Genomic DNA, 21,425 nt, shown 5'->3' on the forward strand with positions numbered 1-21,425 from the left:
TCCTTGCCCGGCCACATGAGCCACGGAGAGCTTCACTGGCTTGGGGCACCAATGAGTGGATCAGGAGAGGGGAGGATCAGCAAACTCTTCCTTTCTGCAAAAGAATCATCTTGTTCCGGGCGCTTCCCATCGGCATGCAGGCCCCCGGTGAGAATGTGGGTATTTTAATCTCCCAGGTGGATATCCTGAGCTCTTGGAGGTAAGCCGGGCTCCTCTCAACCGCTGCTCTCATCAAAGACCAGTCCCCTATGAAAGCAGCTAAAACACATGTGATGAAAGGTGGGGAGCAACGGTGTCGACTCCGTCTGGTCATCACAGACTGAAGTCCAGACACGAACCAACACTACTAAAATGAGACTCAGGAGTTCACATCACAGAACCAGAAGCACTCCTAACACTCACTGACAGATTACACCATGAGGATCCTGTTGTGAAGAGGAGATTATAAGATGAGCTGTGCAACACTCAATCCACAATAAAGACAGCAAGGAGCGTTGAGGAGAAGAGATGAAAGGAAATCTTTGCCCCTCTGTGGCGCGTTATTCAAAAAGAGTTCCTTTTCATAGATGTGGTCATCTTTTGCTGTTGGAGTGGAGCAATTTTGACATCACTCAAAGGCGTAGTAGGGCTGCCATTGTGAAGTTAATGTCTCCAGAAGGAGAGGAGGTCAAACACACAGGACTGAAAGTACAGGTCCTCCCACTGGGAGCCGCTCTTTGCGCACTTGGCGCTTGGCAGACTGGTGGTAGGTGAAAGCCCTGAGCGCCGCGTGCTGGCGGGGCCTTCCTGTGCTCTGGGCCTCCCGCAGACCGAGCCTTGAAGTTTCTGAAGTCAATGCGCTGGTTGGCCGGGCAGCCGTGAAGACAGAGGTACAGTCCTGGTCATTCCTCCTTCCTCCCCAGAGTTCACAACTTCCCTCAGGCATCCCGCACAGCAAAGGTCAGGTAGCGGCCCCGACCTGGCCGCACCCCACGATGGTTTTGTGCCGATGTACCTGGCCTGAATCTCCACGTGCTGCCGGGGGAACCTTTCTCCACACCACGCGCCAGAGTGTTGGCTCCATGGCCGATCCGCCTCCGTTCTTGGAGCCATCTGCAAAAGCAGCGCGGGCAGCTCATCGTCTTGCGTGAATACATCTTCTGGTCACTACACCATTCCTGGAAGTTCTTAAAGATGATTGTCAGCTGCAGGAGGACAGAAAAAAAGATAAGTCATTAACATTCAGCTTAAATGATCATATGCGTTTGCCTTTATGAACCTCACAAATGCAAGTATGCCATGTAATTAGGGTTATATACAAAATCCTTGTTAACTGCCGTAGATATTAGCAGCAGATTTAAAAAATGAAAGTGCTTAAACTTTTGCATTAAGAACAAGTTTGTTCAATATGTACCACAACTCCACTTAAGTGTCATATTTCAGCACTGGCTCAACATGGGGGAGGCCAAGGTAAACGCCCTCAAAAAACACGAGTCTCGGCCATGTAAGATCAGGCCTCAGTCAGCGGACACAAAGGCGATCCATTCATAGCGCTGAAAACCTGCCGGTGAACCCCAGAACTATGCTGCGGGGAGTGGAGCGGGGCCAGGACGCAGCGATACACTCTGCAGCTAATTAAGTGAGGCTGGGCAGAGCTCGGTTTCATCAAGACACCATGAGCCATTGTCAGAGCAGCCATAGCAGGACAACATAGGGACTGTCAGACAGAGTAGGGGGTCTACAAAATACTCCATTAGCTTTACAATTCAGTTCTGTCTCAATTGGAGCCAACCGTCTGCCAACATTTCCCACCTATATTAACTTCTGTTTTTTTCGCCGGCTTTAAATGAAAACAATCAAAACTAAAATGCCTCTATTATCCCTTCATCAGAAAAAGGTAGAAAAAACAGACAGTTGTATTTGCTGTAGTGAATCAGCACAGAGCTCAGTTAATGCAAGTCCTTTAGAAGAGGGTGCCATGTTTGCACAGGTGGCATTGGCTGCTGCCTTGTTTTCCCTTTGTCCAGAATCAAGATCTTAAAAAAGACATCTAATTGGCTTCCAAGAACAGCAATATAAAAATGTCATTACTTTAAAAGCTCAAAACCCCACAAATGCCTAATAGAGTATCATTAAGAAGCCTTGATTGCAGAAAATTGTACTTTCTACAAATGTGATTAAGGACAAAGTCCTTTTATACTCAGTCTTACAAGTTAACTTATGATACTCTGCAACGAGGCTGAGGTCCACAATCATTGCTGTCAAAACGTTGCCAAATCTGGAACAACTCTAACTGAACTTGCCAAATACAAATACTTCTTTGTTTTTGACCTCAAGTTCTACTAGAAAGGCATTTCAGGGACAGCCATCCAAACTAACCAATGCACCATTAAACAAAAACAATAAAGAAGAATGCACTGCTGATAAAGCTATGAAGGAAAATATATCATAATGTAGAGAAAATATCTAAAGTCCTGCAGACACAACATGTCTAACTGTAATGTGCTCTGTGTGTAGACTTCACTGTAAGTAGGCCAAGCATCAGCCTGAGCCGTCTACAGCGAAAAGTGAACATGGAGCCTCATGTTAACATTTGACGCAGAACTGCTGTTATAACACTAACATATCATTTATAAAGCTTATCAAGATCTTTGCAATTGAGCGGTGTTTGGCTTCGTTATCTGTCATTATGGATCTCATCCAAACACTAACCAGAGTTCAGTTTGTGAGAGCAGCTTCTCTGTCAAACAGACCACATGAAAGAAAAGACTCGCATAAACAAAAACACGAGCGGCTACAGGTTTCCATGCAGCAGCACTGAGCAGAAGTCACCAACAACTAACATGGTAAATCAATGCAGCAAGGTGACAGTAATCACTTCAATTACATATGATTATTTAAACTATTATTTAGCCTGGAAAATGTCAGGAAATATTATCGAATGCTAATTATTGACCGAAGCAAAAGTCCTCCAGTCAATACCAAACCAAATGTCAATTTTAAAATGACATTTGAGAAGCATGACGAGCAAAGGTTGGGCATTTATGATTCATAAGTTACTTCCAGGATAAACTAATTATTGCAGTATTAGCAAAGCAATTTTCGGTTGATTGTGGAGGTGAAATTTGCTTGATTTGACAAAATGGGTTTCATTTTTATCGTTTTATGTGATTTGGAATATTTTTAAGTTTTAGACTGCTGGTCGAACAAAACAAAGACTTATGTCACCATGGAAGTTTGAAATATTGTATAGATGCAGCTCTAGTTGACCAATAGAAGTGTTGCCTGATTGGACCACAATTTAGGACACCATTAAAGGATCCCCACCTTGCTTGTTGCGGTGGCCATAGACCCCGGCACCACAGGAGTGTTGGTCACCTGCACTGACAGGTATTTGTTGTGTATGAGCGGCCAGGCTCCTTCCACCTTACACGTCTGGAAGTCGTCGCCAAATGTCCGGAGGTGTGGGTCTCCGAAGAAGCCACAGTGGGTGTAGTTGGGAGGAGCCGTGTTGCGGGGGAGACTGCGCTCATAGTGACACATTTCCGGGCCATCTGAGCGCTCCTGGCTGTCAGGTGTGAGGGGCGGGGGCTGAGGAGGAAGTGCGGTGCGGGCACGTGGTTGGGATGTGGGCCCCTCCCTGGAGCAGTTGTGTTGGCTCATTAGATCCTCTATGCCATGCTGGGCAGAGTGGTACGCCAAGTCCCCCCTGCAGGTTCGTGCAGTCCGCCGCACACAGCTGTTGTACGCTCGCAGCGCAGTGCAGAACTCCTCCTCCGGTCCAGAGTTCGAGGTGGAGGCCCAAAATTCAGAGTTACACTTCAGGATCTTACACTGCAGGCTCACTGTCAAGGAGGAACGAGGCACAGTTTTAACACAAGAAGCAAACAAGATGGACACAATGTTATTCAAAGACATGATAGTTTCACAGGAAAGCTATTAATAGTAGTCTGTTATTGATGGTAGTTTAGTAACACAGATATATATAATACTAAATCTAAAACCAAAAAATCAGACGAATCATGAATGTTCACACAGCTATCGTTGGCTGCAGTGTCTAATTAAGTTTTCTTACATTACAGCAGTAATTACTTTGCCACATTATTTGTTTTGTAGATTAACTAGTTGGCATCTTGTCAAAAAAGCTTTAATGCGAGAGAAAGGATAAAAAGCGTATGCACTATTATATGTTGCTGCTGAGTTGTGATGGTACACCTTGGAAAACGACAATTAATATCTATAGCTACACAAATCTATACATTTCCATAGCATGAAACACAAACAACAAACAAAACCAGTTTTTTTCAAAAATAGTGAACAAAACACAGGTCTGAACCTCCCTTGGGTAAAGCAGGATATATGATAACTTTGCTGTGTATTGTAGAGAAGTGCCTTTCACACCCTTTTGGTTCATGTAAAGTAAGAAAAGGCCTTTTGGGATCCTAATCTACACCTTTAGTGATTATATGCTGCTTGACCTTAGATTGTTGTCTCCTGCTTTATTTCCACATCCGGCCACTTATTAACACAAATGTTCTTCAAACATGTTTTCAGGATGCCCTGTTGCCACACCATGTTTGAATAGTATTACCTTTGACTAATAAAGCATTCATTTAAACAGGCAGTGAGAGGTTTTTCCCAGTGTCTCAAGGGGGGAGCCATATCAACACTTTAAACAATATCCCTCCTGAAAGCTTCACCGCAGCTCTCTACAACCCCTGTATCACCTCTCCGTTTACCACCCATTTGATAGATGGCAATAAACTAATCTTGATCTCAGCTATCAGTGCATTAGCACCTTGTTGTTTGACGGTAAGTGACTTTAGAGGAAAACTGATAAGGGTTTGGCACACATGCAAGGTGAGCTGAATGAGGTTTTCCCAGTGCAGAAAGTAACCAACCCACTGTAATCATCCCAGTCTTAAATTACAAGTTTATTAAGTCAATTTAAACACAAAAATGGGGATGTCTAATATGATATCACACTGCCATTGCAGCAGTTCAAATCACTTTTTCCCCAATTTTTTAAAAATAGCTTTAATGCTGGACTTGAAACTGTTAAGCATGCACATTTAAGCGTAAGTCAAAGTCAGCTTTATTTTCAAGAATTCTACATGTTGTACATCCAGAAATCTCGAAATATCGTTTCTCGCAGTCCTACAGTATGACACATCAAACAGAAAAACAAAAAGGGCCTAGATAAACTTGGTATACATTAAACAAAATAAAGTGCCTAGATAACCGGGGTATACAGTTTAAAAGTAAAAGTAATTAGACTCTCTTGGAATTCTTTCGGGGGTTTTTCAGTTTCATGGGTGAATACACTTCTTTAAATGAAAGTCCTTCCTTAAAAAGAAGACCTAAGTTAAAGTAAAAAATAAACACAGATACTTTCAAGGAGCTATGTGAAATACTGAGGCATGCATGCACCATCCCCCAAACAAAACAAGGGTTGAGGGCTACAACAGCCCCCAAAAGACCCCTCACTTTGTTTTGTGTTCCATTAATAAAATAACGTCCTGTGAAATAAAACCCTGACAACAACTAGGCTACTTAAACTAGTCAAATGTTGTGCAGTAATGACATTCTTCTTCACTTTCAAGCCTGGTGTCATATTTTCCTAACTTTCAACCTTTTCCAGACTTTTGCACGTAAGCAATTTGCCCTAAATATGTGCAATTTGTAACCAACCAACTGATTTGCTGCGGTGAATTATACATTTTTTGCAGTTTTTATTTTAAATGCAAGCTTCAGCAGAAACCACTCTTTTAGGTGCACTATGTAACAGTGTTGGAAAGTGACTAAGTACATCTACTCAAATACTGTGCTTAAGTACACATTTTAGATACTTGTACTTTACCCCAGTATCTTAATTTTATAACTCTTTATGTGTAAACTCTACTAAATTTTGGAAGCATATTTTGTCAAAAATGTATTTCACATATTTATTTATGAATTCAGATTTTGACACACAATATTTAGGAATAACTTGTTTTATTTGGTAGGCTATCTAGATTAAACCACCAAACATTAAATAAGTTGAGTGGGTTAACAGGAAATTAATTGGTAGCAATTTATCTTTAAAATATATATTAAAAAAATTGAGTTTTACTTTTAATCCTAATACTTTAAGTACATTTCCCAATCGTACTTTACGACTTTTACTTAAGTACCATTCTCCATGCAGTACTTTCACTTGAAATTTAGTATTTTTACAGTGTGGTATTAGTTGACTTTTACTTAAGTAAAGAATCGGAACTTTTTCCACCACTGTATAACTCTACTCTTCCATTGTTCAGTTAAATATATCGGCTCATAAATTGTGACCTTACCAAGCAACTTAGCAGCCTACGTTGAGAAAGTAGTTAGTTAAACAACGATACGTTTCGACAATAACGTTTAACTTGTCATTTTGTTTGGTAAACCTTTTAAGTTTAAACATGTATATACAGTCTATGCATGGTAAAAACATGTTCGTGTGGGTTTTTAAAAAAACGTTTTCATTTAAAAGTATAAAAAGAGGCATCTTACCGGTTGGGAAGAGTGAGAGAAACACCGCGAGGACTCTGCACACGTCAAGCGCCGAGGGTCTTCCTCTTTTCCCCATAACCATCCATCCAACTCGGGGTCGCACTTCACTCCTCTCCCTGGTCAAACCCGATGAAGGAAGGACAGAGGAGAAGAGTTAGAGCCGCCGTGAAAACACACAGAAAAGTCCATAAAAGGGGCCTGGAGTCGGTCCCGTCTTCTCATTACTATCTTTAAGAAGTTGTTGTTGTTCGGTGCACCGTGCGGCTACAGCCGGGGACGCTAGCTAACTCGCAGTGCGGGACAAACCTCTGAGAGCAGCCGGGCAATCCGTCTTCCTTTTAGGGGAGTGTCGACAAGGTGCAGCCTCTGCGGGCCAGCGGACACACTGAGCCAATCACATCGGCCTGTTCTGCCCTTAAACCCCCTCTCCAAGTTTCAAATTACAACTCAATGTGCAGACTTGTTCGACGACGACCGTCTTCGCGGCCCACAAAGTAGTGGTGCACAACGCCGTGTAAAAGGGGCTTGATTTGCGGAGATCACAACAATAACCTCTCTCTGAAGGAAAAACCTGGAGAGAAAAGCAGTGGTATCCCCCCCACTAAGCATGTAAACAGGAGGTAAGCTACCCACAATATAAAACAACACCACGTTTATTCCCAAAGAGCTGTTAATAATGTGCTTCTACCGTTCATATCAGCACACATAGCCTTGTATAAATAATGGACCCTAAAAATAGGTTTCAACTTACTTCATGTTTAATATTGTAGTTACAAGCAAAGCTAACCTCTTCAACCCCTCATACCCACCACTGTAGGTCAATCAAACTCACCCAGTGCAGCCAAAATCTACACAAGTTTATTTATGTTCTAGTGGGGGTCCCAATGTTTCTAAAGATGCCAAATGTGTCATACTGAATGTTGAAAATGTACACAAAAGTGGTGCTGAAGAGCATTCCAATTTGATCAAATGGGGAAACTACCCGCATGCAGTCTCCAGTTTGAATATTTCACCAAGTGTACACATCATATCTGACATTTGAACAAGATGTTCTATTATAAGGGCTGCCTGCTAGCTATAATGTTAGTTATCAATACATCTGCTCATTGTTTTATTTATTACTTATTTCGTCTATTAAATGTGAGACAATCAAAGTTTACCAAAGCCAAAACTAACATTTTCAATTTGGTTGTTTAATCATGCCAAGAAGCCAAAACCTATATATTTAGTTTACTATTATACATGACAAAGTAAAGCATAAAATCCTCACTGTAGTTTTGACAAGGTAGAACCATAGCCAATTATTTTAACCAATTCTCAAAAGAGTGGCCAACGGGGTTTTCTGTTGCTTGAGACATTGATCACCCAATAGTTAGTGTGTCAGACTATCAGACAAACTACAAGCTAGGAAAATACCAGCAACACATGGATTTTAAGGGTTGTAAGGTACATTTAACCCTCAACACATAATCAATCAAATCAAGCCAAATATCAAAGGAAAAAAGGTAAAGAACATTAGCTTGAACATTTTAAAAGCCACTGTGAAATATTATGCCTGTAATTATATAATATAAAACTCAACATCATCTGTGTGTTCTCAATAAAACCTATAGTGCTTGATGGAAATATTCTACTTTTCAGTGATGGCAATACTTTCCATTAACCCAGCAGCATGTATTTAACTTGCAAACCATACCACAATGTGTTGCTGCAGTTTAAACGTCACATCAGTAAATTAAGTTATCAAAGCCAACGTAAAAGGCAGCTCTAGGAGTGATTTGTCTTTTGAGTGGTGATAAAAATGCCGGACTTGTAAGATAGTAGTTTTGGCATGTTGGCTTAAAGGATTAGAGACATTTCCTTTACTGGCCCGAAAAGCAGATGATCTACTACTCTTAAATGCATACTACCTCCATTGAGGCTGCACAAATGACACATCACTTCTGACTTTGACTACGATTTAAAGGAACATTCTATCAGAAAGATGGCCGGCTGCTGTACAGTATTTTTCCATAGAGCGTTGAATATCTTTGTGAATGCTTTCCCTCTCGTGGATGATGGATACGTTCATGTACAATGAGGTCTGAGCCTACACATGTTTTCAACAAGGGTGGCCCCGGAAAGACTCATTCCCCACTCTATACCTAACATTCCCATCTGAAATGAATGACTGCAGCTGTAAGGCACAAGCTGCTCTGTGATATGTTTTGATGAACTGTTACATATTTTTGGTGTTTAGTAGCAACATTGGATAAAGAACCAAACTCAGGAATGACATTATAAGGGCTTTTCATGCAGATATCTTGTGATTGATTTAGTCGCCTAAAAAGCTCAAAATCCTTGTGTGTATATCACATCTAGAAAATATTGTTGCAGATTGAACATTTGAAACCTGTTGCAGTGAGCTTGCAAACGAAGGTGCAACATGTCTTAATATTATTCAGTATCATGGGTTTTTATGACCACTTTCATATTATTTGTCAATTAATTGACTGTGTTAATGTCTTGGTTGACTAAGACATCTTTAGCCAATTAGTGGTTTATGAATTGTCTTTTTTATTAACAATCATTCATCATCAAAAGTTAATTTGCATACATTTCTGTTCAAAGTAAGCTCTTTCGTCTTTAGTAATGGACATGAAGAGTTACGTGTGCCTGATAGCCTTTCTCTGAGATTGATAATGAAACTGGAGAAACAAATAATTTTTACATCAATGGAAAATTACTTATTTAGAAGTCCATGACCCATTTCTTTGGTTAGGATATTTATTCCTTGTTTAAAAATACGATTTATTTTTATCATTTCAACTGTTATTTAGTTCATTGTTTTGTTCCGATCGACAACAAACTATTAGCCACTATATGGATAATCAATATAAATCGGAAAAGTAATTTATTTAGCATAAATGCCAAACAGTCTCCGGTTCAGCCTCTCAAATGCAGGGATTCACTGTGTTTCTTTGTTTTATATATTAGCTCATATTTACTTTAAATAAAATGTCCACAGATTAGGAGCGGTTTGTTGTACAAAGGAAGCCATTTGAAGACATCACCTTGAGCTCTGAAATCTGACGGCCATTTTGACAATTTTCTTACATTTGATAAAGTTACCAAATAGTTAATAGAGAAATAATATGCAGACCAAATTCTCACTACAAAGGCAAATTGAATTAGACTCATTGCACCACCATAACAATTAGGTTAGACCTCTTCTCTTCCATAGGCTTTGCTCATCAAGTGTCCATCATGCCATCAGCTGTATTGTGTCCATTGGATAATAGTTAATGACCAACCAATTATAAGATATATTGCTTTTAAATCAAATTAGTTTACTTGTATGGGTTTAAATCTCCATGTAGTGGAAAGACAACAATTGTATAAATGAGGATCTATATAGACATCCAGCACATCATGTTCTCCACATGCTGTGTGTGGTAGGTAAAAGTGACTGATAACAATACAACATCTCCATTAATCCGGCAGGTAATGACGTTTAAAGGTGTGCTGCTTTAAATCTCTAATACTTGCCAAACCTCACACAGTTCTCACATTTCCATACTAAACATGGTGTAATGAAGTAATATTCACCTCGTATTGATGTTAAATTGTGTGCACAATAGCATACATTTATTATATTGCATCTGTGTTGACGGTCACCGAGGACTGAGCCTCTTTTCCAACAGATGGCGCTTGTTAGGAGCTCTGATATGAAACCTCAAATCATGACACAAACGCACATGGCATTATGAGGACAACCAAACCTGTCATTAAATTTGAGCTTTATGGACAGCTCGGTTATTGGTCTAATTACATGCTGTCATGCAATTAGGATTTAAAAGGTGTAGCTTAAATCTGCAGCCAGCAGGCGCATTTGTCCTGTTGCACTGCTCTAAAGAAGATACTATTTTATGCATGTCAGATGGACAACTGCATTTCTGTTTGGAAGTAGATTGTTCAAAAACCCTAGAAATATGGTAAATTAAATATTGCTGCATTCTTTAATATCTGACTGCACAAGTGAATACAGTGTTTATGCACATTTGACTGACACCAGCAAATGGATCGAATTCTTAATATTGCAGCTCTCCTGACTGCAAACATCGTGTAGTAAAGTAGACACATTTAAGGACATATAGATACAGTTTAAAACCAAAGCAAGCGAACGAAAAACTGACAAGACTTCTGCGTAAACATGAACTCAGATAATGTTGGTTAAAATTCAAAATAAGTCTCCAAACCAACCTTGGCGACTGCATGGGCTCTTCGCGACTCTGGAGTCCTGCAGGAATCCGGAGGACAGCGAACAGGAGTGAGAGGGAGCACACTCCTAAAAAATCTCCCCCTCTTTAATAAATAAACCTCGTACTGTGTGTCACTGTAATCCGAAATCAAACGCACTCAGTGGCTTTCTGAGTGTTAAATCCCGTCTGTGCATGATGTCCAACGATGTGCCTCTCGCTGAAATGAAAGTGCTTCTCTTCTTGTGAGTTGGTATTCATTTAAGCAGCCACTTCTCGCACCCGGGGTGGACTCAGATCTCTGCAGCCATTGCTAAACTCATTTGACTATCGATCGATCGGCAAGCAGACATTATGATAGATTAAGTCCAGTAATTGCCCTCATCCGCGCGGTGAATCCAAATTGTTAGTTATGGTCGACGTCGGGGAGAGAAGCCCTGAGGGCAAAGCTGCTGCTGCTGCTGCGTACGGCTCGCTGTCTGGATGTTGTGAAACGGCTAGTTAGAAAGTGTGAGAGAGACAATGATCGGCTCTGCATGACGCCACTGGGAGCCCCAAATCTCAGCTGCAAACCCCCCCCCTGTTTTCCAGCTAGTTGTTCTCTCTTTGGGAGATAGAAGTCCACATATTACGGTCTAAACATTTGACTTGAGAGTTGTGAAGTCTTATTTTTCTGTCACAAGCAAGTGAAACTAAACCCATGTCATGTCAGCTTCCCATGTCTTTTTGTTGATTTGTTCCCCATTTTCTGCCTTATTACAGAATCCTTCTGCAAGATCAAGATAGAAGTTTCTAGACCTATTATAACACACACAAGTGTTTACAACTCATTTAAACTGCTACTTCATTTACACATTGATAACTTTTTGAATTTCTAACCTATAACACCAATTGTCAGAACTAAATGACCAGAGATAACCTTTAGCACACTCTCTAAATTACAGGTTGGAAAAAGACAAATCCATAATAATCAGGATTTAATGGAGGATCAGGTGGACAAACGCTTTGCAGCAGGGGAGGGGGGTGGGGTGGCGTGGTATTTCAAAGCCAGAGAGGGCTGCATGGGGGCTGCACCTGTGTTTTAGGATCAGACGGCATGCAGGAAAATACCACCACAACCCCCTCTTTCCTTTCCTCTTCAGCTTTTCCAACCTCCACTCCATGGTTCAACATAACTGGTTCTCTCTGCTCCAGTTTCTCTGTGATCAGGAAAATCCATCACACCAGGGAGGGGAGAGATTTTCTGACTGAAGCAGCACAATGACCAATGCGGTGTTCTCACTGTCTGTCAGGCGGGTATTGGATATGCAGAATCATGCAGAAATGCAGAGCTGATGGTTAAAACCGCTGTGATTTCACCTTCTATCAAAACTGGAGTCGTACACGTCTTTAGCATGCAGCTGCCGGATTGAGCTGTCACATTACATCATGCCTTGGTGCATCCAGCAAGATTCTGACCCCTGTAATCTGCTCGTTTACTATCACAGCCCAGACCTGCCCTCTCCAGATGGCCACTGAGAGGCAGCATATTTTGCATTGATGTAACATAAGAACATGAAAGAGTGACGCCCCGGTGTGAAAAGAATGGTTTTGGAGGTGCCGGATTCCGGCCCCATCTCAAACACAGCTGGTCTACTTGCTGCCTCGCTGAGGCGAGTTAACCCAACAGATCTGCTTTACATTTATCACTGGATTTGAAAAACAGTTATTTTGTGTTGTGTTTCAGTGTCTGCTGCACCATTTTACAGAACAAATCAGTTATAGTCAGCCATGTAACTATTACAGACTGAAATTAAAGAAGCATTCCGTAATGCCTGACCTTGGGGTTCTTTGTGATTTTCTTTAGTAGCCTGTGATGTAGTCCATTATGAAAATATGTAAAGCTAAGGCTGCCTCAGAAAATAAAATGTAAAAATTGAGGAAAAAACAGAAGACAAATCTGCTAGACAGCAGAACATTCCTGGGAGACCTTTTTTAAAAAAAACTAAAAAAAACAACCTCCTTGATCCTGATGGAGACATTTGTTTTTGAAACCTTGTGATATAGAAAGAATATATAAAAGACTAGCTTACTGATAGTTATTACTCAAACTTTCCTGACGCGAATAGGATAAAGTTGCTGCAAGATTCCTGCAATATGATTTATCATAAAACCACAAACTGTCAATTCAGCAAATGTATTTAAATCTTGCTTCACTTTGGTGATATTTCCAGACCATCTCATTCTGTACTTTCCCACTGTAGGATTAAACCTTAACTGTCTTCTTGTACAAAAATAACCATAATTTCAGATGCTGATCACCAGTTAAGCATAAATCCAGCCTACTGAAAACTCATTCAGTTGAACTATCTTTTTTTCTTTTCTCAAAGCTTTGTATCTCGGTCCAGATAATTTAAGGTTTTCGTGCTAAGCAAATGATTGTGCGTATAAGAAATGTGTCTCAACCGCTGACCAGATGTTTGAGGTGGATGACTAGACATGCGAGAAACTAGTCAGCGATGGCAGTATTTCTGAGTGAGACATAGATTAGTAAACATTGTGTGCTCCTGCTGACCTTCCCGTTGCTGTTTGAACTCCCACAGCATAACAATTAGCTTGTCATGGTGCGTTCAGCCTTTTTTTCCTGAGGTGTCACACTGCATTGTGTTTTTTAGATGGACCGGTTGAGATTATGCAGACACATCCTCCTGTGATAATTGTGTCACCAGAAGAAATATGTAGTTTTCTCTGTTAACTTTTCAACACTTAAACCATAGTTTCCCTTGTCATGTGGAGTTGATGGTAATTTCATACATGTAACCTTTGATAGAGATGAAAAGATAAGTCCATACATTGATAACGGCAATTATTTTGTTAATTAACCATTTAAGTGATTTAATCTACTCAGTAGTGAGGATTGGCTAATTGTATTTATCATATTATATTGGGCTTTAAAAAAAATCTGATTCTCAATTAGTTTTCTTTATAATTACAGCCTAAAAGAACCAAATCATTAATTTAGCTCTCGAGGGACATTTCAGATTATGCAATACATTCTCACTATTTATACACTTTATTAACTTTTCCATGGCCTATTGTGGTTTATGTACTTGAGTGTAATTTATCAGAGGAACATCAGCTCTATGAAACCTGATGTACTTATATGATTCTGTTTTCTTCAAGGTTGTATCTTCCTGGTCGAATGCACTTATTGTAAGTCAGCTAAATGCAATGTAATGTAATGTAATATGGTGCCCCTAGAGCTCAATGCAAGGCAAATTCAGGCAACACAAATAAATGAGAAATATTTTCACACATTTGACAACACTAATCCCAGCATTGAGAAAACCGCCTTGCCGACTTCACAAAACAGATTTGACGACACGTGTTTCTATATTTATAAAAAAAAAGGCTCAGATACTGTTACCAGAGGACACTTAAAGGTGGGGTATGTAATTTATTTAAGAAACACTTTTTGTTATATTCCATGGACCGCTCTTAACATCCCGATAGCAATGAATATATTAAATGCTTTGACAAAAAATCCATAACAAAAATGTCATCTGTGGAAGGCGTACTACTGTAAAAAGCACGACCAATCATTTTAGTCGGCGTGGCTAAAATAACTGGATGGCCTTCCTGCCTGTCAGCCTTCCATCTGTGCACAAACTTATCTCGTGCCCTCATTGGTCATGTGCGCGTTCGTGTGTGTTGGAGGAGGGGCTCTGTAAGGAAGTGGCAGGTTTTTTCCGATTCAAATACTAGCGCACTCGAGTGGGTTTCTCCAAAATTACCTACTCCACCTTTAAAAGTTGTTGAATTTGAGAAGTTGGAATTTATCACTGATTGCATGATTTTATATATTATATTACAGAATAGAGTATAAGGCTAATGAAACAGCAGATAACAAAAATAAAATGTTAAAATTATCCCACATAATTTGGTAATTTCCAACACCACTTATTAGAATAGATTTTATAGAGTATACATTTGCATAAATAGAGCAAAGCTTACAACGAGGCTTCTATAGCAGTCTGTGCCATGCATGCTCACAACTACAGAAAATGACAATCGACATATGTCTGCTCATTTTAATGACACATGCATTTTATTGTATTCTCCACTCATCATAAAACCATGTGAAATAGTATCCATTCCTTTTATGTTACACATAAACTAAGTGCATATCCCTCAGTGTGGACTATTCTATTGCTGGCTTAGTATTACAAACTAAGACATATCTTGGAGAACGCTCATATATATGATTGAAGAGACTTTAGTGTTTTAAATTAAACTGTTGCTGCCAAAGGTTTCTCTTCTTTTAATGGCTGTTAAATGAGAAAAAACCGTTAACCAGGGAGAGTCCCTTGGCATTCAGTGAAAATACAAATGGACAAAGATCTATGCTTCATGTACATGATTGACATTCAAAAAGAGGGGGTAGTTCATCCAGCAGCACCGTCTTTGGTAATAAGGTGTGAGCATGAATTCAAAAAAATCTATTAGGAGGTGATATGTGGGGCTCAGACACTGTGTGGAATTACTACCTCAGTCAGTAGTAACAATATGAATGCTTGCAAATTGGCCTGTTCGTGCACACAGAGGAATGGGCTTGAATGTGAAAACCCTCATTACAGATTCTCCTCTCTCATTTAAGCAGAGAAGAAGAGTTTCTTCTCTTTGTCTAAAGCCAGTCTACAATCCAGGGAGAATTATGCACACTGTTTAATTCCAGACATGGACCGAACTAGACAGAGTGTGTACGGACGGCAAGACAAATAATTAGCTCCGCTGCCAAACATAACGGATTGAAAGAAGCAAGACTCCAAGCCACATTTTAGGGAGCACCATATGAATGAAGATCTGCTTTAGACCCTGGATGATCATCACAATTTTGCACTTGACAGGGTTTTATAAAAACACACATGCTGGTGGTGAGCCGCCATGACTCCATTAGTATGCAAGATGCCATAAATGCAGGAAAACTGAGGCTTATCTCAATAAAACACCTGCCTTTTTTAATTTCCTGCTTCTGGAATTATGTGCCGAAATTGAAGGACCATCTAAATATCCAGTTTATGAATATGAAATTTAGATAATGCTTTTCACCGCACACCGTGAAATGCTTTTCTGGCAATTTAATTTATACTTAATCACAACTAATCAGTCTCAGAAATAATAAGCAATGTTGGCATTATGCCTTATTTGCCTTTACTGTCACAAAAAAACAATCATTGCATGTTTGTTGTTTTGTATTTTACACAGACAATAGAAATATGTCGTCCAATTCAGAATTGTATGACTCATTTAGCTTTTAGACTACATGGATAATATAATCATGTTAAAGCACACTCCTATTTTAAGAAACCTATTGTATTCTTCACTGTCGCCGCATTACTCATTTTAGCATGCTTCTAGCTGAAAATTCTTTGTAGCTTCCCTTCCCCTTCATCTACACTCTGGTTATCCTTGACCCGTGTAAATGCAGGGCAACGATAACACTGACAGAAGTACGAGCACAGACTTTATCACAACAAGCAGATTCACCGTCTCAGCCCTGCTAATTGTATTTTGTGCATTTTGTGAACGCTGCCAATGTCAGCCACGGCTCTTTTATGTCTAGGTTGTTGAACTTTTACTAGAGTTGTGCAGTGTTGTCCTGTATGCACAGCTGCGGGGGCTACGTCCTGCCCTTCCCTTTGTCCCATCTTGTCACAATAGCTATAGAGGAAAGCTCAAGTTTTTGCAGGTGCCAGCAAATTATCTGTTGCCCCAAATTCAGTTTACAGCTTTCATGCTCTGTTGATGGTGAGAAACAGGAATCAGACCGGTTCTCTTTAAGCTGCACGGGGAACCTGGTGCATGTTGCGTTTGCTTTTGCCCGAACGTCTATCACATGCATAAACCTACATTTTCTTTTAGAAAAACATCACAATGCTGAAATCCAATAATACACCATCTGAAATGAATTCCTAGCCAGTCTAGCCATTAGATCTTCAGTATTATGGGACTGTTGTCTTGCAAGTTTTTTATTGTTCACTTCTAATCCCGGCTGCTTCTAGATCTCTCTCTTTATTACTTTGACCAAACACATTGACTTTAAAGTACTCAAGGCAGGATTGCTGCTCCTACTTACCACACAACTCTCTATCTCGCATTTTAATACAACAATTCCTTTTGAATTTAAGCCATTTTAGACAATTTCATGTAAAACGTTTGGCCTGGTTTCTTCCTATATCTGTGCTGTAATGTACATTTAATTTGCAATATACTGTAAATTGGTAGTCCTAGTTTAGTTTAGTTTATTTATTTTTTTCGAGCGTGTAAAACCAAAGAAAATACAAATGAAACAAAAGGTGATACAGACATGATACAGTACTATACAAATGAATGCAATAACAAAACGAAATATTTAATTAATAATTGAATAATCTGTAGATTGTTTGATATCAATAAACAACAAAGCTTTAGCTAACTACACGTCCGAAAGGGGTCGGAAGAAGTTTACACTTATTTAATCCGACCCCTTCTCCCTTTTTTTTTTTTTTTTAAGTCATAATTATGGGTCGGTTGCTCGATTCAAATTATAAAACAATCCTTCCAGCAGTGTAATTGTGTCCCCAGCGAGCGGAAGCAAATTAATTTGCAATTCTTGGGCCCTAGAAAAAGATAATTTCCATGCTGAAATATTTATAGTCTCCTTAAAACAGTTGGAGAGTGGAACTCAGTGGTGGCTGAAAGAACAGATGAATCTGAAACTCATTAAGATGCATGCTATCTCCTCAGCAGGACAAAGAGGAGCTATTTCCTGCTAGATGCTTCCAAACATGTGGGAATGCCTCTGTGTACCGAAGACAGCAGGGCCGCAGCAGGACTAAATGTCATCCATGTTCATATCCCTGTGCAGCCTTGTAGTCCACTCCATCTTTGTAAATTGTGCGGTTGTTCATTAATGAGCTGTGGAAATGTCAGCGCTTTGGGTTCAGATTAATTGAACAGCTCACAGACGTCTAATTACAGGAGAAAGACTTACAGATATCCCCAGCCCTCAGAGACAGTGTGCCTTCAGCCGCCCCCCGAGGGCTCAATGATGCTTTATTGATCATAATTTGTAAAATGATACCGTAATTTCCCCGTCTTGGCTGTTGCAACAAAAGCAGGTTAATTGGATCAGACCCGTTAATAGGGTGGAGAAAGAAAAAACCTTGGAGCTGAATAAGCTATAAAGGTTTGATTTGTTATGCCTTAGCTCGAGGATTGTGCTTAATATGCAATGGGGTTAATTAACTGTGAGTTGAATGGTTGTGAAGCTCCACAGCGCTGCCCCGCCCCCCTGGTTGTGATGGTGTCTGGTGATTGGTCAGGTGTTTGACCAACAGTGAAATGGCGATGGAGGCTGTTGATGTTTTCCTGACGGCCCTTCATGGCGAGCGCCTCACACAGAGTGGATTTCCTGAAAAGTTGTGAAACAGGAGGAGACTCGAGGCCCCCCAGGAAACAAAATCCCAATTCCAGAGCCAGAATAACATCAGTGAGTCATAGTTGCCTCCAGGCCACATTGACTTTATCTCTTCTGTCTCAACATGCAGGCCGGTCCTCTCACCAGTAACTTTAATTAAAGTAAGAGTAGAAGTCAAATATTTAACCTCATCCTAATATGTCTCTACAACTGTATTATTTGTAATGCATAATCCGTTCATTCAAATTGCACAGGGTTTGAAGTCGAGATGTAGATCTATCTGATGGTTTATATAGCTATATTCAAATAAGGTGCCACCGTTGGGTAATACTGAAACTGAAATACTATGAGAAAATGATTTACAACCTCTCCTTGTCATGTGGCAGTTAAGTTACACTTTGTAGGGAAAAGAGCAAACGTGGATGTTGGTTTTCATTTCTCTAGGTAAACTGCGATCAGTCTGTATGTCTCTACTTGCCCATGCATTGTCTACAATTCCTCTCATCTGGGGCAATCAAAGCAAACTAGGAAAGAAACATACCTTTGGTTGATGAAAACCTAATGATGACAAATGACACATTAAGTAATATTGGTTGCCTTTATGAAAAGCTGTCTTGTGTTCTGACAGACACGTACTGTAACTGTCAGGGCAAGCAAGTCACCTAAAACATTGGCTGACAAGAAAGAAATAAAGTAAGTACAGTATCTCAGTTAAAAGAATGTTAGTACTGTTTCTAAATCAGCTTTTCAGATGGGTAAGAGCAACACCATAACAGATACAAAAAAAACAGCCTTAGCATGCACTGTTCTTGACCTATGCAACCACTGAAACATTGAGCTGCCAAATTAGCTTCAAGGGGAGAAGAAGCATCCAAAAAGGCATGTAGCTACAGTAACTGAGTGTATCCATGTCAGGAAACTGTGATATCAAAGACCCAGCCCCATCGGTTAAAGCAGTGGTTCTCAAACTTTTTCTGTCAGGCCCCCCCTTTGGAGAAAAAAAAGTCAGGCCCCCCAAACACAAATAGTAACGTAATGGGCCAAGTTAACATTTATTAAAATACATCAATATGAACTTGAGCATTCCTTTCAAAAAAATAAAATAATGACTTTGCTAGAACAGTGATAATAAAACAATGCTCCATAATTCTGTGTGGTCAAAATACATAATACAATTGTGCAATCCCTTTGCTAGAACAATAAGTTACAATACTTTGCCACTTTCCAATCTGTGCAAAAAAATGAAAAGAAAGAAATTGCTGATATTTGGCAAAAAAGTGTGTCTTGTCACAGGTGGCTGCAATGAGCCTGTTTGGCACAGCACATTTCTTCAAAACAGGGTTGCAGGCTCAGTGGTGGTGTCAGAAATTTATTTTGGGGGTGCTGTGGGGTAGCTTGACGTTTCATAGAGGGTGCTCAAACATTTAGGGTTTCCCATTAATGTACCGGTCGCTACAGTGGAATTTTCTACTGCAACAATCCCCACGCAAATACAGTGTACCCGCGACTGTTACAATGAAGGCTCGATAATCAGCTCACGGCATATAGGGGTAAGCAGGGGTAAAGTGCTATTTTTATAGTATGTGGACCTCACATAGGGGGGTCCGGGGGCAAGCTCCCCCGGGAAGATTTATTTTTAAATATTGAAGTTAAAAGCATCAATCTGGTGCACTTTGAGAGCAAAATGAAGAGATCTATGGATACATCTCTCAACACCCATTTGAAACAGAACTGTAAACAGATTTACTTTTTCTTTATGGATATTTTACAAATCACCCTTTTAAACTTTGTTTACAGTTCTGTTTCAAATGGGTGTTGAGAGATGTATCCATAGATCTCNCACACACACACACACACACACACACACACACACACACACACACACACACACACACACACACACACACACACACACACACACACACACACAGCTCTGCCCACCAGTAATAAAGTCTTCCACTGACATTTCGCTCATGTCTGCAACACTGCCGTTATTCATGCAGAGTGTGGCCTGTTATTGAGTGCAGATGTTGGGCTGTAATGAGCAGTGGCTCTGGCACTGACTACCTAGCGATGAACAGAGAGCTGTGCTGCGCCCAGACATGGAAGATGAGTTGGATGAACAGAGTGAAACAGATGAACTGAATGTCTTTTGTTGAAGGAGAGGAGTAGTTGAAGGGTCTTTCGCAGGTGCACAACGTGTTGTTCACAGTCACCTGTGAGCTCTCATTGGAGCTCTGTAAATGCATGTCCTGCCCTGATACCTGTCCACTGGGCACCCTGGTATAAGCATACTAGGGTGCATAATACAGACACTTGGTAAGCCAAAGCTCAGTTCAAGTGAATGTCATCCAAAAATGGGCAAGAAAGTTGTTTACTATGTTTCTAGGCAACAACAACAATTGCAGACAGTTTTGTTTGGGGTTGACCTCAAAAAGAAGAGGAAGACCGTTTTGTGCATAATACATTTGATTTCTTTAAGGCCCTGGCAATTGCTATTCAGAACTTATTACGGAGATAAAAATAGATAACTTGGTCAGAGCGCTTAGGATCTACTGTGAAGCGTTCCAATCACTCTTTAGGTTGGACATAACCCCATCCAGTCGGGGACCTCCCTGCATTGAATTGACGGTCTCTCTCTCTCTTCTTGAATTGGAGAATCTTTATTTATAAATGAAAGATCCAAAGCTTTCAAAATGTGTAAAAATATAAACTGTTTATTTTCATTAACTTAACTTTGCCTTTCATCATATATAGCCAGGGCAGGATTGGTTATAAATAAAAGTCAGCAATATGAAATATAGATCAAAAAGATTAATTATGAATAACAGTGCAATGAAGGGGAAATGAGAATAGAAATACATAAAAAAGGAAAGAAAAAAGGATTACATGTTTTTAAAGTTTGTGTAGAGTCAATCAATCAATCAATCAATCAATCAATGTTTATTTATATAGCCCAATATCACAAATGTTACATTTGTCTCAATGGACTTCACAGTTTGTACAGAATATCAGTATGGCAATATGACACCCTCTGTCCTTAGACCCTCACATCGTACAAGGAAAAACCTCCGGAGGAAACCCACAGTTTAAAGGGAAAAATGGGAGAAACCTCAGGGAGAGCAACAGAGGAGGGATCCCTCTCCCAGGACGGACAGACGTGCAATAGATGCCGTGTGTAAATTGAAGAGATAATACATTTACAACATAGGTAGTCCAAATGTTTGGAAATGCATGTG

The 21,425-nt window shown here is 40.1% G+C and overlaps 1 pseudogene; it reads right to left on the reverse strand.

Moving 5' to 3' along the window:
- Positions 1-611: 611 nt before the first annotated feature.
- On the reverse strand, positions 612-11,284 carry LOC104966601 (repulsive guidance molecule A-like; annotated as a pseudogene).
- Between the last annotated feature and the right edge of the window lie 10,141 nt (positions 11,285-21,425).

Source organism: Notothenia coriiceps, unplaced genomic scaffold (genome assembly GCF_000735185.1).
Source record: "Notothenia coriiceps isolate Sejong01 unplaced genomic scaffold, NC01 NC01_scaffold00037246, whole genome shotgun sequence".
Taxonomy (NCBI): Eukaryota; Metazoa; Chordata; class Actinopteri; order Perciformes; family Nototheniidae; genus Notothenia; species Notothenia coriiceps.